This window comes from Amblyraja radiata, chromosome 15 (genome assembly GCF_010909765.2).
Source record: "Amblyraja radiata isolate CabotCenter1 chromosome 15, sAmbRad1.1.pri, whole genome shotgun sequence".
In the NCBI taxonomy this organism is placed as follows: domain Eukaryota; kingdom Metazoa; phylum Chordata; class Chondrichthyes; order Rajiformes; family Rajidae; genus Amblyraja; species Amblyraja radiata.
In genome coordinates, this window is record NC_045970.1 from 46393528 (window position 1) to 46407474 (window position 13947).

General features: G+C 45.9%; 1 long non-coding RNA gene across 1 annotated transcript; it reads right to left on the minus strand.

Moving 5' to 3' along the window:
• Nucleotides 1-1022: 1022 nt before the first annotated feature.
• On the minus strand, nt 1023-12547 carry LOC116981627. Its single transcript, XR_004414265.1, has 3 exons — nt 12538-12547; nt 7514-7518; nt 1023-1058 (listed from the first exon to the last, which is right to left on the minus strand). It is a non-coding gene; the product is annotated as an uncharacterized LOC116981627 (long non-coding RNA).
• Nucleotides 12548-13947: the final 1400 nt, after the last annotated feature.

Below are 13947 nucleotides of genomic sequence, written 5' to 3' on the forward strand. Positions count from 1 at the left end.
GTGATGGGCAAAAAGGACTCTTGCTGGAAGGATACACCCTCCAAAGGTGTTCCAGGTGCACAGCCCCAGTGTGGCCCAATATATGGAGTGCGGGAGGAAACCGGAGCACCTGGGGAAAACCCACCCGGTCACAGGGAGAACAGAGACACGCCAGACAGACAGCACCCATAGTCAGGATCGAACCGGGGTCTCTGGTACTGTAAGGCAGCAGGTTTACCGCTGTGCCGCCCCTGTGTCTTTTGAGCTTGAAATGCTGGCAGAGGGAAATAGAATGTGATGGACAATCTCGACCTGCACCACAAGGTTTTGGATGCGCAAGAACATAGAGTATAAGAACATAGAGGCTCTATAAGGCGCTGGTAAGGCAGCATTTGGAATATTGTGAACAATTTTGGGCACCATATTTGAGGAAGGATGTACTGGCTCTGGAGAGGGTCCAGAGGAGGTTTATGAGAATGATCCCAGGAATGAGTAGGGTAACCTATGATGAGCATTTGCTGGCACTGGGCCTGCACTCTCTGGAGTTTAGAAGAATGTGGGGGGGTCCTCATTGAAACATACAGAACAGTGAAAGGCTTGGATAGAGTAGATGTGGAGAGGATGTTTCCACTAGTGGGAGAGTCTACGACTAGAGGTCATAGCCTCAGAATTAAAGGACGTTCTGTTAGGATAGCGATGAGGAGAAATATATTTAGTCAGAGGGTGGTGAATCTGTGGAATTATTTGCCCAGTAGGATGTGGAGGCAGTCAGTGGATATATTTAAGGCAAAGATAGATAGATTTTTGATTAGTATGGGTTCAGATGTTATGGGGAGAAGGCAGGAGAATGGGGTTAGGAGGGAGAGATAGATCAGCCATGATTGAATGGCGGAGTAGACATGATGGGTCGAATGGCCTAATTCTACTCCTATTACTCATGACAGTATATAGACAGTATAATACAGGAATAGACCTTTCGACCTCCAATGTCTGTGCCAAAAAATGATGCTAAATTAACTAATCCTTTCCATCTGCACAAACATTATATCCCTACATTCCTTGCATATTTATGTGCCTATCTATAAGCCTCTTAAACAACACTGTCATATCTGCTTCCACCACCAACCCTGGCAGCACGTTTCCAGGCACCTACCATGCTCTGTTAAAAAAAACTCCAGGTTGTTTCCATTTAAGTATGTTTGCTCTCTCCTCAAAGCTATGCCCTCTAGTATTTGGCATTTCCTCTCTGAGCGAAAACTTCTGACTGTCTACCCTATCTCTGGCCATCCTAACATCTATTAGGTCTCTCCTCAGCCTCCAATGCTCCAGGGAAAATGATACAAGTTTGTTCAATCTCTCCTCCTGGTGAACATTTTCTAATCCAGTCAACATCCCGGTAAACGCCATTGGCACCATCTCCAGAAACTCCACATTTTTCCTGTACACGCCCTCTACTGATTCTCCGGCACCCAAGGTTCCAAAGCCTTATCCGTTTCCGCTGGGAACCTCTGGACCATGACTCCTCAAAGTGGTGAAGAAGCATTCGGGATGGTGTTGAGAACCTCAAGGCCATGAAGGTAGCCGGTTCGAATCCCGCTTGGAGTGCATACTGTCGTTGTGTCCTTGGGCAAGACACTTCACCCACCTTTGCCTGTGTGTGAATGTGTGTGAATGTGAGTGAGTGATTGATGGTGGTCGGAGGGGCCGTAGGCGCAGATTGGCAGCCACGCTTCCGTCAGTCTGCCCCAGGGCAGCTGTGGCTACAGAAGTAGCTTACCACCACCGAGTGTGACTGAGGAATGTATGAATAATGCGATGTAAAGCGCCTTGAGTATTAGAAAGGCGCTATATAAATCCCATCCATTATTATTATTATGAATCAGGAGCGCACTGAAGTCTAGCATGAGTGGGGGCAGGAGCAGAGCAGATCACAAACTGTCCACACATCTGCTCCATCCGCCACCTCCGGCCTCGTCTGTGGTAGAATCCGGGGCAACACATGGAACTCACTTGTACCTTCCCCTCGTGACCTGCGTGGATTTTCTCCGGGATCTCTAGTTTCCTTCCACACTCCAAAGATGTACAGGTTTGTAAGTGAATTTGCCCAATCTAATTGTAAATTGTCCCTAGCGTGTGCGGGCAGTGTTAATGTGCGGGGATTGTTGGTCGGCGCGGACACGGTGGGCTGAAGGGCCTGTTTCCACGCTGTATCTCTAAACTAAACTAAACTAAACTAATTTGCCACCTCAGATTCCACAAAGCTGAAGTGGAAGTAAATGAACTAAACTCAAACTCTATGATTGTGAGGGAATGTCTGGCAAGATGAATCTCAGTCTGAAGAAGGGTCTCGACCTGAAACGTCAACTATTCCTTTTCTCTGGAGATGCTGCCTGGCTCGCTCAGTTACTCCAGGATTTTGTGTCTATCTTCATAATTCTGATTGATTAATGGCTAGACACAGCATGGAAACAGGGCCTCCGGCTCAGCGAGTCCATTACGATCATCGATCACTCGATCCATGTTATCCCACTTGCACATTCACTCCTCACACACAAGGGGGAATTTTACGGAGGCCAATTAACCTACAATGATTTATAGGCTTTACCACAGTTGCTAACCTGTCAGTGGGCCGAACCTCTGCACAGAGTGAACACTGGCTGCATCTCTTTGCTACTGATAAGTTTGATTTGTGGATAGGAAACAGGTTCAGCATGCAGCAGTTTCTAGCCTTTAGGCAGCAATCTCTGGAGAAAAGGAACAGGTGACGTTTCTGGTCAAGACCCTTCCTCAGAACGGTCTGCAGAAGTGTCTCGACCCGAAACATCACCTATTCCTTTTCTCCAGAGATGCTGTCTGACCAGTTGTTGCGTTGCTCCAGCTTTTTGTGCCTTCTATACGGTTTAAACCAGCATCTGTGGTTCCTTCCTGCAGAGTTTCTAGCCTTTTATCTTTCCAGTTTTTATGAATGTTGACCTTTACTTCAAGATTCAGATTTGATATTTTCAGCAACAGCTGGCTTGTGTATTTCTTCACTTATCCATCATCAACAGCCAAAGCTTCCCATTTAATCTGAAACTAGTAGCAGTGTGATTGCTGTTCACTGGTAATCTGTTAATTAGCGGTTTTCATAAAGCCCTGTGTGCTTTCCACCTCGATGAATGAAACTTCTTTTAATGCGACCCTGATTCCATTTATGATTTGTTAGTTTGCTGAATTGCTGCAACAAAGACAGTGTTGGTAATCACTTTGAATTTTACGATTTGCAAAACCTTTGGTGTACCCATGTTTACGCACAGTTCACTTTTAAAGAGAGTAAAGCCCCTGTCCCACTGTACGAGGTGATTCACGAGTTCTCCTGAGTTTCCCCTGATTCGAACTCGGAGAATGTGCGTAGCGGGCCCGTAGGAGTTCGTGGCTGTCTCGTAGCGGCTCGTAATGCTAACGGTAGGTACTCGCGAAATCCAGTAAACTCGTGACGTATTTTCATCCCTGCAAAAAATGTCCATGTGTAAAAAAATACTAGTGATCAAGAAAATTGTTACTCTTTATACCGACCATAACTCGTACAAGCCGCTACGAGACATGCACGAACTCCTACGGACCCGCTACGGACATTCTCCGAGTTCGAATCAGGGGAAAACTCGGAAGAACGCGTGAATTTCCTCGTACAGTGGGACTGGGCCTTAAGGCTTTGTATTTCCTGCATCACGAACAAATGGAAAAATAGATTAGGTTGAAATTGCCATTTTTATAAAGCTATGGAATCGAATGCAACAGTGTTGATATAGAATAACTAAAAGCAAGTTGTGACCAAGCCACCAAAGGTGGAGTAGCGGTAGCAGCAACGGAGACCCGGGTTTGATTGTGACTCCGGGCGCTGCCTGTATGGAGTTTGTACGTTCTCTCCGTGACCTGCCAGTGTTTTCTCAGGGTGCTCCGGTTTCCTTCCACACTCCAAAGACGTGCAGGCTTGCCCGTAATTTGGCTTCGGTAAAATTGTATCCAAAGCACTTCCAAACTGTTTGTTGGGTAGTGCTAATGTGCGGGGATTGCTCGTCGGCGCGGACTCTGGGCAGAAGGGCCTGTTTCCGCGCTGTGTCTCTAAACTAAAAAAACAAACTCACCCAGTCCTTTGGAATTCCCACCTAGAATGCTAGATGGTACTGTTTTATTTTTGTAATTTATTGGATATGCAAATGAAATGCAATTATTGCCAATGTTGTTTGTTTCCCTGGTTTCTGCAGATAACTCTTCGATTTGCAGCCTGATTTAACTTCATTGCAACGCATCAAAAATGCTAGTTCTTGACTTAAAGACCTATCCTGGCAAATGAATCCCCATTTTTGATCATTTGTGTTAATATTTCAGTGACCTTACACACTCAATGGTCGGAAAGCTGGACATGGTTGGGGGAATTAAACTCAGTGGACTCTAGAAATTCAACATGGGCTGAAAAGACTCATTTAGGAGCCCTTGTTGTAGGAGCCCTTTGTTGGGATTCCACGGCGATTTGGTGAAATGTCCTCCCCGAGTTGAAATTCTGTGTGGCGCTTGAGGCTCAAGGCAATTTAGAGTTTCTCCATCCTCAGAAGGATTAGGAAGTTTGGCATGTCCTCTACAATTCTCACCAACTTCTACAGATGCACCACAGAAAGCATTTTATCAGGATGTATCACCGCTTGGTTTGGAAGACGGTAAGAAATTGCAACAAATTGTGGACACAGCCCAGACCATCACACAAACCAACCTCCCTTCCATTGAGTACATTTATACCTTACGCAGCCTCGGCAAGGCCAGCAGCATAATCAAGGACGAGCTGCACTCTGGCCTCTCCCTCTTCTCCCCTCTCCCATCTGGCAAAAGGTACAGAAGTGTGAAAACGCACACCTCCAGATTCATGGACAGTTTCTTCCCAGCTGTTATCAGGCATCTGAATCATCCTACCACAACCAGAGAGCAGTGCTGAACCGCTGTCTACCTCTTTGATGTCCCTTGGACTATCCTTAACCAGACTTTGCTGGCTTTTTCTTGCACTAAACACTATTCCCTTATCATGTATCTCTTATACATGTAAATGGATCGATTGTAATCATGTATTGTCTTTCTGCTGACTGGTTAGCATGCAACGAAAAGCATTTCACTGTACCTCGGTGCATGTGACAGTAAACTAAACTGAACTGAATTTAGAGATCCTCAATCTGCTCCCTTCCCCACCATCAATCACCTACTCATTGGCAGAGCCAGGTGAAGAAAGGCTATGCTGTAGTGTACATTGCCACATAGACGGCACAGTGGTGCAGCTGGTAGAGCTGCTGCCTCACAGCGCCAAAGACCCGGGTTTGATCCCAGCCTCGGGTGTCTAGGAGTTAACACATTCTCCTGGAGTAACTCAGAGGGACAAGCAGCATCTCTGGAGAACATAGGGCAGTAAGGTAATGCAGTGGTAGAGTCGCTGCCTTACAACGCCTTACAGTGCCAGAGATCCGGGTTCAATCCCGACTACAGGTGCTGTCTATACGGAGTTTGTACGTTCTCCTTGTGACCTGTGTGGGTTTTCTCCGAGATCTTCGGTTTCGGTAAATTGTCCCTAGTGTGTGTAGGCTAGTGTTAATGTGCGGGGATCGCTGGTCGGCACGGACTCGGTGGGCCGAAGGGCCTGTTTCCGCGCTGTATCTCTAAACTAATGTCAACTAAACTAAAGTCAATGCGTTTCGGCTTCCAACACTAACATAGAGATCATGAACCTGCTTGCACCAGGTAGATTGAATGATAGAAATCCCTTGTGGAGCTTTTGACATTTTCTATCTAGATCGAGCTCATTAAATATATCTAATCAAATCCTTCCTGACCTGCTTTATCATTTCAACATTTTCTCCTATTATCATAACTAAATTGTGTTCTGCAAGTTTCGTGTCGTTAATTATGTCCCATTCAACCACTTATCAAATGGTAAAATTGACTTTCTCTCCTTCAACATAGAAAATGGTTGCTTTGCAACCTATTTTGTTACATTTCTAATATTTAATACTTGGTTCATTTGTTGGGCAGATAGTGTGTACATGTTGCACTTCCTGTGGTTAGTTGAGTTTGGTATTGTCATGTAGATCGAGGGAGAAAGATAAACCTTTGTTGTGTGCTATCCAGAAAAGACTCGACACGATTACAGTCAAGCCGACCACAGTGTATAGATAAAGTATAAAGGGTACAACATTTAGCACAAGTTATAGTTCGATTATATATATCTCAAAGGTCTCCGGTGAGATAGACGGGAGGTCAGGACCGCACTCTAACTAGTGAGGGGACTAATAACAGCTGGGAAGAAATAATCCCTGAATCTGGAGGTGTGCGTTTTCATGGTGGCGCAGCGGTAAAGTTGCTGTCTTACAGCGAATGCAGCGCCGGAGACCGGGGTTCTATCCTGACTACGGGTGCTGACAGTACGGAGTTTGTACGTTCCCCCCGTGACCTGCGTGGGTTTTCTCTGAGATCTTCGGTTTCCTCCCGCACTCCAAAGACGTGCAGGTATGTAGGTTAATTGGCTTGGTGTAAGACAGTGTTAATATGCGGGGACTGCTGGTCGGCGCGGACCGACGGTGGGCGAAGGGGCTGTTTCCCCACAGTATGTCTAGACTAAACTAAACCAAACTTCTGTACCTCTTGCCTGATGGTAGATGGAAGATGTGGGAGTGACCCAGGGTGAGACTGGTCCTTGATGATGCTGGTGGCCTTGCCGAGGCAGCGTGAAGTGAAGACGGAATCAATGGAAGGGAGAGGTCGGCTTGCACAATGGTCTGAGTTACGTCCGCAACTCTGCAATTTCTTGCTGTCTTGTATGGTGCTGTTCCAAAATCAAACTGTGATGCATTTGCTTAAAATGGTGAAGGTTGTTGGGTACATGCTCGACAACCTTGATTAGTACGGGTACTTATTCAGTACGGGTGTCGGGTGTTATGGGAAGAAGGCAGGAGAATGGGGTTAGGCGGGAGAGAGAGATCAGCCACGATTGAATGGCAGAGTAGACTTGATGGGTCGAATGGCCTAATTCAACTCCTATCACTTATGACCTTATGACATACAGAACTTCCTTAGCCATCTAAGGAAGTAGAATCATTGGTGTGCTTTCCTAGCCATAGCGTCAATGTGCCTGGTCCAGGACAAACTGCTGGTGATAGTTATTCCTATATTCATACATTTATTTATTCCTGAGAATAAATAAAGAAAATAAATGAATGCAGGCATGCATGCACATCTTATGAGCTGGATTTATGCCACATTATTGCTATAAGCAAATTATTAAGTATTTTGGTCTTTGTATATGAAAATCAGGTGGTAATGGACGACATGGTTTTTTTCTGCTTAAAGCAATCAGACTTGCATACAGGACATGATGGTCTACATACACAATAATCAGTGGTATTTTGCAACCAACAAGCTTGAACAATAGATCATCTGAATTTAGTTTAGTTTAGAGACACAGCGTGGAAACAGGCCCTTCAGCCCACCGAGTGCGTGCCGACCAGCGATCCCCGCAAACTAACACTATCCTACACACACTAGGGACAATTTACAATCTTTACAGTTCCGTTCAACGTTCCCAACACAAGTTCATTATTGAGAGCTACAAGGAACATCAGGAATAATAATTAAGCTGCACTGCACAGATGTATTAAACAGGTGAATGATGACTTGTTTCCTGTAACAGCTGGCAATAGTTTTAAGTAGTAACTGTAAGTGTTTTCCAATGATGAGACTCGTGTGACCCCACAGCCTCTCACAGATTCGCGGCACCTTCAGAAACCACCAAGGCTGCTGCTCCACCATTAATCGCAATGCCGTGAACATCAGCAGCAACTCAATACAATACAATACAATACAATACAATTCAATTTATTGTCATTTGGACCCCTTGAGGTCCAAACGAAATGCCGTTTCTGCAGCCATACATTACAAACAAATAGACCCAAGACACAACATAATTTACATAAACATCCATCACATTGCTGTGATGGAAGGCCAAAAAAACTTCTCTCTCCACTGCACTCTCCCCCCCCCGATGTCAGAGTCAAAGTCAAAGCCCCCGGCGGGCGATGGCGAATTGTTCCGTGGCCATTAAAGCCACGCCGGGTGATGCAAGGTCGCGCACCGGGTCTTGATGTTAGGGCCCCCGGCGCGCGCTCGCAGAGTCCCGCAGCCATTCCAAGCCGCGCGGGGCGGTGCTGTAAAGCCCCGCTCCAGGTGCTCTTCAACCCCGCAACTCGGGCGGGAGAAGTCGCCGCTGCGGAAGCCCTGAAAAGCGGTCTCCCTCCAGGGACCCGCGGGCTCCCGGTGTCACTGTCCGCCAGACCCGCAGTTGCAGCCACCGAATCTCCGGGGGTCGGGCCGCAGCAGCGTCCACCACAGCTCCACCCGCTCTGGTCTCGGCCAGCTCCGCGACGGTGAGGTGAGTAGTCGGCACCAGAGCCCCCGGTATTCCTGTTGGAGGACGCTCCTCGTTGCAGCCCCAACGACAACGGAGACCCGACAGAGAAAAGGTCGTGTCTCCCGTGCACTCATGCAGAGCAATTCCTGTTTTCCTGTCATAGGGCAGTCATTTCTCGTGATTTAATGACATTTTGTAAGTCGCATCGAGCTCTGGATTATCTGTTTCATCTTAACCATCCTTGCTCGCCTCTTCGCTGAAGGAAAATGTAATGTGGAATCGTTCATAGAGTCATAGAGTCTTACAGCATGGAAACAGGCCCTTCAGCATAACTTGCCCACACCAGCCAACGTGTCCCATTTACACTCGTCCCACATGCCTGCATTTCGCCCTATAAACCTGGCCTATCCATGTACCAGTCTGAATGTTTCTTTAACGGACTCGGTAGGCCGAAGGGCCTGTTTCCACGCCTTATCTCTCAAACTAAAACTAAGCCTAAAAAAGTGATGACTGTTTTACAGCTGAATGTTCAAAGTATGAGAGCCTGGTTTGAACATGGAATGCAGTGAATTTTCTGGAGGTAAGCTTTTGTGGCACAATTTCAGATTCTCACCTCCCACCACCCACCCCCAGCCTTCCAATTAAACGGACTTACAGAGACTTCCCTTAAGTATAAAGTGTAAAATGGGTTTAGAAAAATAGGACTATTCATTTGGCTTCATTGTGTTTGTGCCGCTACACTGGGCAGAAAATCTGTACGATAATTACACTTGCTAACTCGTATCTAACTTACCATTGTACAATAGAGTTATTTTGAACGTAAAGGCTTTGAAACTTCTGAAGGTCAAAATACAAGAGAAAGGTTATTGTGGATCAAGGGTTAGATTAGCAACTCAAAATGGAAATACGTTTTCGGCAATAATGAATGCAGCAACCTTTGCTAACCTTGATAGACAAAGATGCTGTCAGCATTATTTGTCAATTCAGATTTGTCCATGGGCAAGGTGCAAGCCTAATAGACTATGTAACCATTAAGTCCAACCATAAATGTGTCTAGAAATAGGTTTTCGTGACCCAAGTCACCAAACTACATGAAATTTTCCACAGATTTAGATGAAATATTATTGAGAAGGAAGTCATAACTCGTCATTGTCAAAAGTTGCACTTTAATTAATTAAACTAATTAGAAAATGAGATCGGGAAAATAAGCCAATGCCCGTATTACACCATGGGCAGCCTATTTCCATGTTGCAGTCAATTTAAACTATATATTATTATACCAATATATATATATAACCTGTTAATATGAATGTTATCACATATAATTAAGTATAATGATCTATATTACTAAAAGTCTGTTCTTGACTGGTATTGGCGATCTGTGCTGCGATTTCCGAGAGAACGCCGCCACCTACGGCCGTCATTTTTGGCCACCTCGCTCAGAGCCCCCCCTCCGCCGCATGTGTGCCGAGGATTTTTCCAGTCGATAAAAAATGACAGAGATATTAATGATTTTACAAAATTCCCTATTCTCTCTGCTGCCCCCGCTGGCGGCAGGGGGGATGGACTAAAAAAACAGGAAGTGATGTGCCTCAATTAGTCTGCAAGCTGGAGGAAGGCAGAGGGTCACGGTTCTCTGAGCTGTGAATAACACTGAACACATGTCTACACAACTGAGTGTAAGTACCCTTAATGTGGTTTGAAAATGAAAATATGGTTAAAGTAAAAAAAAGCACTGCCTGCAAATGGTTGTTTGGGGGGTTTGGGTTGAAATAAAAAGGCACTCTCTCTCCCCCCCTCTCCCCCCCTCTCCTCTCCGCCCCCCCCCCTCTCCTCTCCCCCCCCCCCCCCTCTCCTCTCCCCCCCCCCCCCTCTCCTCTCCCCCCCTCTCCTCTCCCCCCCTCTCCTCTCCCCCCCTCTCCTCTCCCCCCTCTCCTCTCCCCCCCTCTCTCTCCCCCCTCTCTCCTCTCCCCCCCTCTCCTCTCCCCCCCTCTCCTCTCCCCCCCTCTCCTCTTCCCCCCTCTCCTCTTCCCCCCTCTCCTCTTCCCCCTCTCCTCTTCCCCCCCTCTCCTCTCCCCCCCTCCTCTCCCCCCCTCTCCTCTCCCCCCCTCCTCCCCTCCATTCCCTCCCCCACCGTCCCTCCCCTAAACCCCCTCCCCTCCACACACCCCTAGCCCCTTCCCTCCATCCCCCCTCCCCCTCCCTGCTCCCCACCTCTCCCCCTCCGCTCACCTCACCCCCTCTCAGCACACACCCTCACTCTCCTCTCTCCCCCCCCTCTCCTCTCCCTCTCCTCTTCCCCCTCTCCTCCCCCCTGTCCTCACCCCCTCTCCTCTCCCCCCCTCTCCTATCCCCCCTCTCCTATCCCCCCTCTCCTATCCCCCCCTCTCCTATCCCCCCCTCTCCTCTCCCCCTCTCTCCTCTCCCCCCCTCTCCTCTCCCCCACTCCTCTCCTCTCCACTCCCCCTCTCTCTCTCTCCCCCTCCTCCCCTTCATCCCCTCCCCCACCGTCCCTTCCCTAAACCCCCCTCCCCTCCACACACCCCTACCCCCTTCCCTCCACCCCCCCTCCCCATCCCTGCTCCCCACCTCTCCCCTCCCCTCCGCTCACCTCACCCCCTGTCAGCACACCCCCTCACTCCCCCCTCTCCTCTCCCCCCCCTCTCCTCTCCCCCCCCCCTCTCCTCTCCCCCCCTCTCCTCTTCCCCCCTGTCCCCCCTGTTTGTGTGTGTGTCTGTGTATGCCTTTCAAACGTGTATCTGTGGGTGTAAGTGTGTATGTACGTGTGGATGGATGTATGTGTGCATGTATGTTTGGATGTGTACATGTATGTCAGCGTGTGAATGGATGTGTGGATGTGGGTGTGTGTGTGCGGATTTATGTGTGCATGTATGTGTGTGTTTGCATGCATAGAAGTGTGCGTATGGATGGATATGTGTGTGTGGATGTGCGTATGTATGTATATGTGGATCGGTGGGTGGATTGTCGCAGTCATTCACCGGCACGCCATTATCATAAGTAATTCACTCATTGTTTAAATAATTTGACCAAATAAACAGTGAAACGAACCACATTAAAATAAAACATTATATAATCATTTTTTACCACAATTTATTTCTTTTGTGTACTTTGAACCTTTACAAATGATGCAATGCGCTGGTAGGACATGCCTACGGTCAGTGTCCTCGACAGTTGCTGTTTGTTGACTATGACTTGTCATGGATCGAAGCAGTCTCTTTGGGGCCGGCTCATCTGCTTCACCATCAGGAACTGCCTCTTGAGGCGATTCACCTGCTTCAGGCTTTTCGGCGTCTTGAACTCAATTGAAAGAGGAAAAAGAAAACAGAAAAGGAATGAAAAAGTAAAATAAATCAACATCCTCAAATATCTTTTCATTTTTCAAAGTAACATCTTATGACCATAAGTAAGAAGATTTGTTGTTTGAGTCCTATCATTACCTTTCTTCCTTCTAGACTTTGCTATCGCTCGATTTATTGTTGTTATGTTGCTGAAGTGACTATAGCACTCTGCTTGATAACCCGGGATACACTGCTGCCTCCTAATAATAGAAGATAATATGTGTCAGGGTGTATTTTACATCTTTTCATGTTTTATATTATGTAAGACAATATCGGCATATCAATGAGGAAATTAAACATGTATGCATGTCCAGGTAGATGGGATGGCAAGTCTGCAAATGATCAAATTACTGTTCATTAAAGCACAATGCATGTTCACACAAAACACTTTTGTGTGGACAGGCTCTGAAGAGTGGAGGAGCAGAAGCTGCAGAAAGAAAACCTCTCATATTACTTAGGTCTGCATGGACTTCAATTCATAAAATGTCAATCTCTTCTTAATGTCAGTGAGACTTACACTGTAATTTACTGCCATAGATAAGACTACAAGTTCAAGTGCAGGAGCAGAGGGTGCAGAATAGCTAGAGAAAGAAACATCTCATAGTACCTAGGTCTGCATGGACTTCCATTCATAAAGTGTCAACCTCTATTTAATGTCAATGAGACTTACACTGTAATTTACTACAATTGATAAGTTATTTCAAGTTTAACTAGAGGCTACAGAAAAATAAAATCTCATAGTCATTAAGTCTGCATGGACTTCAATTCATAAAATTCAACCTCTTCTTAATGTTAATAAATTCTGTTAATTAATAATAATTAATAAATTAATTAATAATTGTTAATAAATAATGTTAATTAATCTTAATAAAATTCCACCTCCAATTTAAATTCCATTTGGAATATTTTGGAGGACCAAGAAACCAAGAAGAATGTTAATGAGAATAACAATAGGTTACTACCATAGAAAAACTAGTTCAAGTTCACATATCACCAATTCATTTATACAGAAACATCAACCATTTCTGACCATTTCTCACTGCAATGGAAGCCTATAAATTGCGATCGATATCCCTCCGTTTTTCTCCCGTTGTCGGGGCCTGAAAACGGCCGCTACAGACGGCACTTGGTACAGCCTCCCCCCCACCCCCCCCCCCCCCCGCCTGCGGAGATGATCTGCGGCTCCGCGTTCGCGAATCGACCGCTTATTAATTGAGACCGCGGCTTCACTATACCGCGGGTACCTAGGCCCCGCGGTCGGAGCACTTTTTCCCGGTAAGTTATCGCAGGCAGCTCCGAGATTAGCTGTTAAAGACTTATTACTCTACAACAAGCTGGCATTAGTGACAATGTTTAATTGACTGTGTTATGGAAACATATAGTTTAGGCCCTCAACTTCATGAATGAATGAATGAGTGAATGAGTGAATGAATGAATGAATGAATGAATGAATGAATGAATGAATGAATGAATAAATGAATGAATGAATGAATGAATGAATGAATTTATTCACATTATAAAAGGGTGCAATTAAATTAATTGAAGTCCATACAGATAGATTTTCATAAATTCAGACTTTAGATCTTACCTTTCAGTTAGAGTTGATTCCCGGCTGTCTTCTTTGTGTTCCAGCACCTCAGCAGCGACTTTGTTTTCAAGGCTTTCTTCCACTTAGCAGCACATTCTTCAGCCTTTTTAATGCTTTTCTCACTAAATTCAATTACCCTGCTGCAAGTTTCCACGACATGTATTCCACAGAACAACAAATCGGAATCTCCAGTAAAACAGGCATCTGTAGAGGCACCCTCAGCCATTTTGTGTGCTGGCCTGAAGCAAAGCGCGTGATTGGCCAACTGGCAGACAACTCAATGTTAAACGTGCTTTGATTCGGTTTTTCTCTAATTTAATAAAAATGTGCAAGTCTTGTTCATGACGAGTTTCAGGGGTGATTTATATAAATTTTTTACACAATATGTGAAAATTTCATATAGTTTGGTGACTTGGGTCACAAAACTGTAGAATAAAGCTCCTCGGCCCACAGCCTAATATCACCGAATGCAACCATTAAATGCAAAGAAAACTTTAAAGGGACTCAACAGATCCTTTCCACAAAGTATCTGGTCACCAACGATTCAGAATATCCCAGTAAACCTATAGTTCACTGTTTGCATCTTGCCCATAAACAGAAAG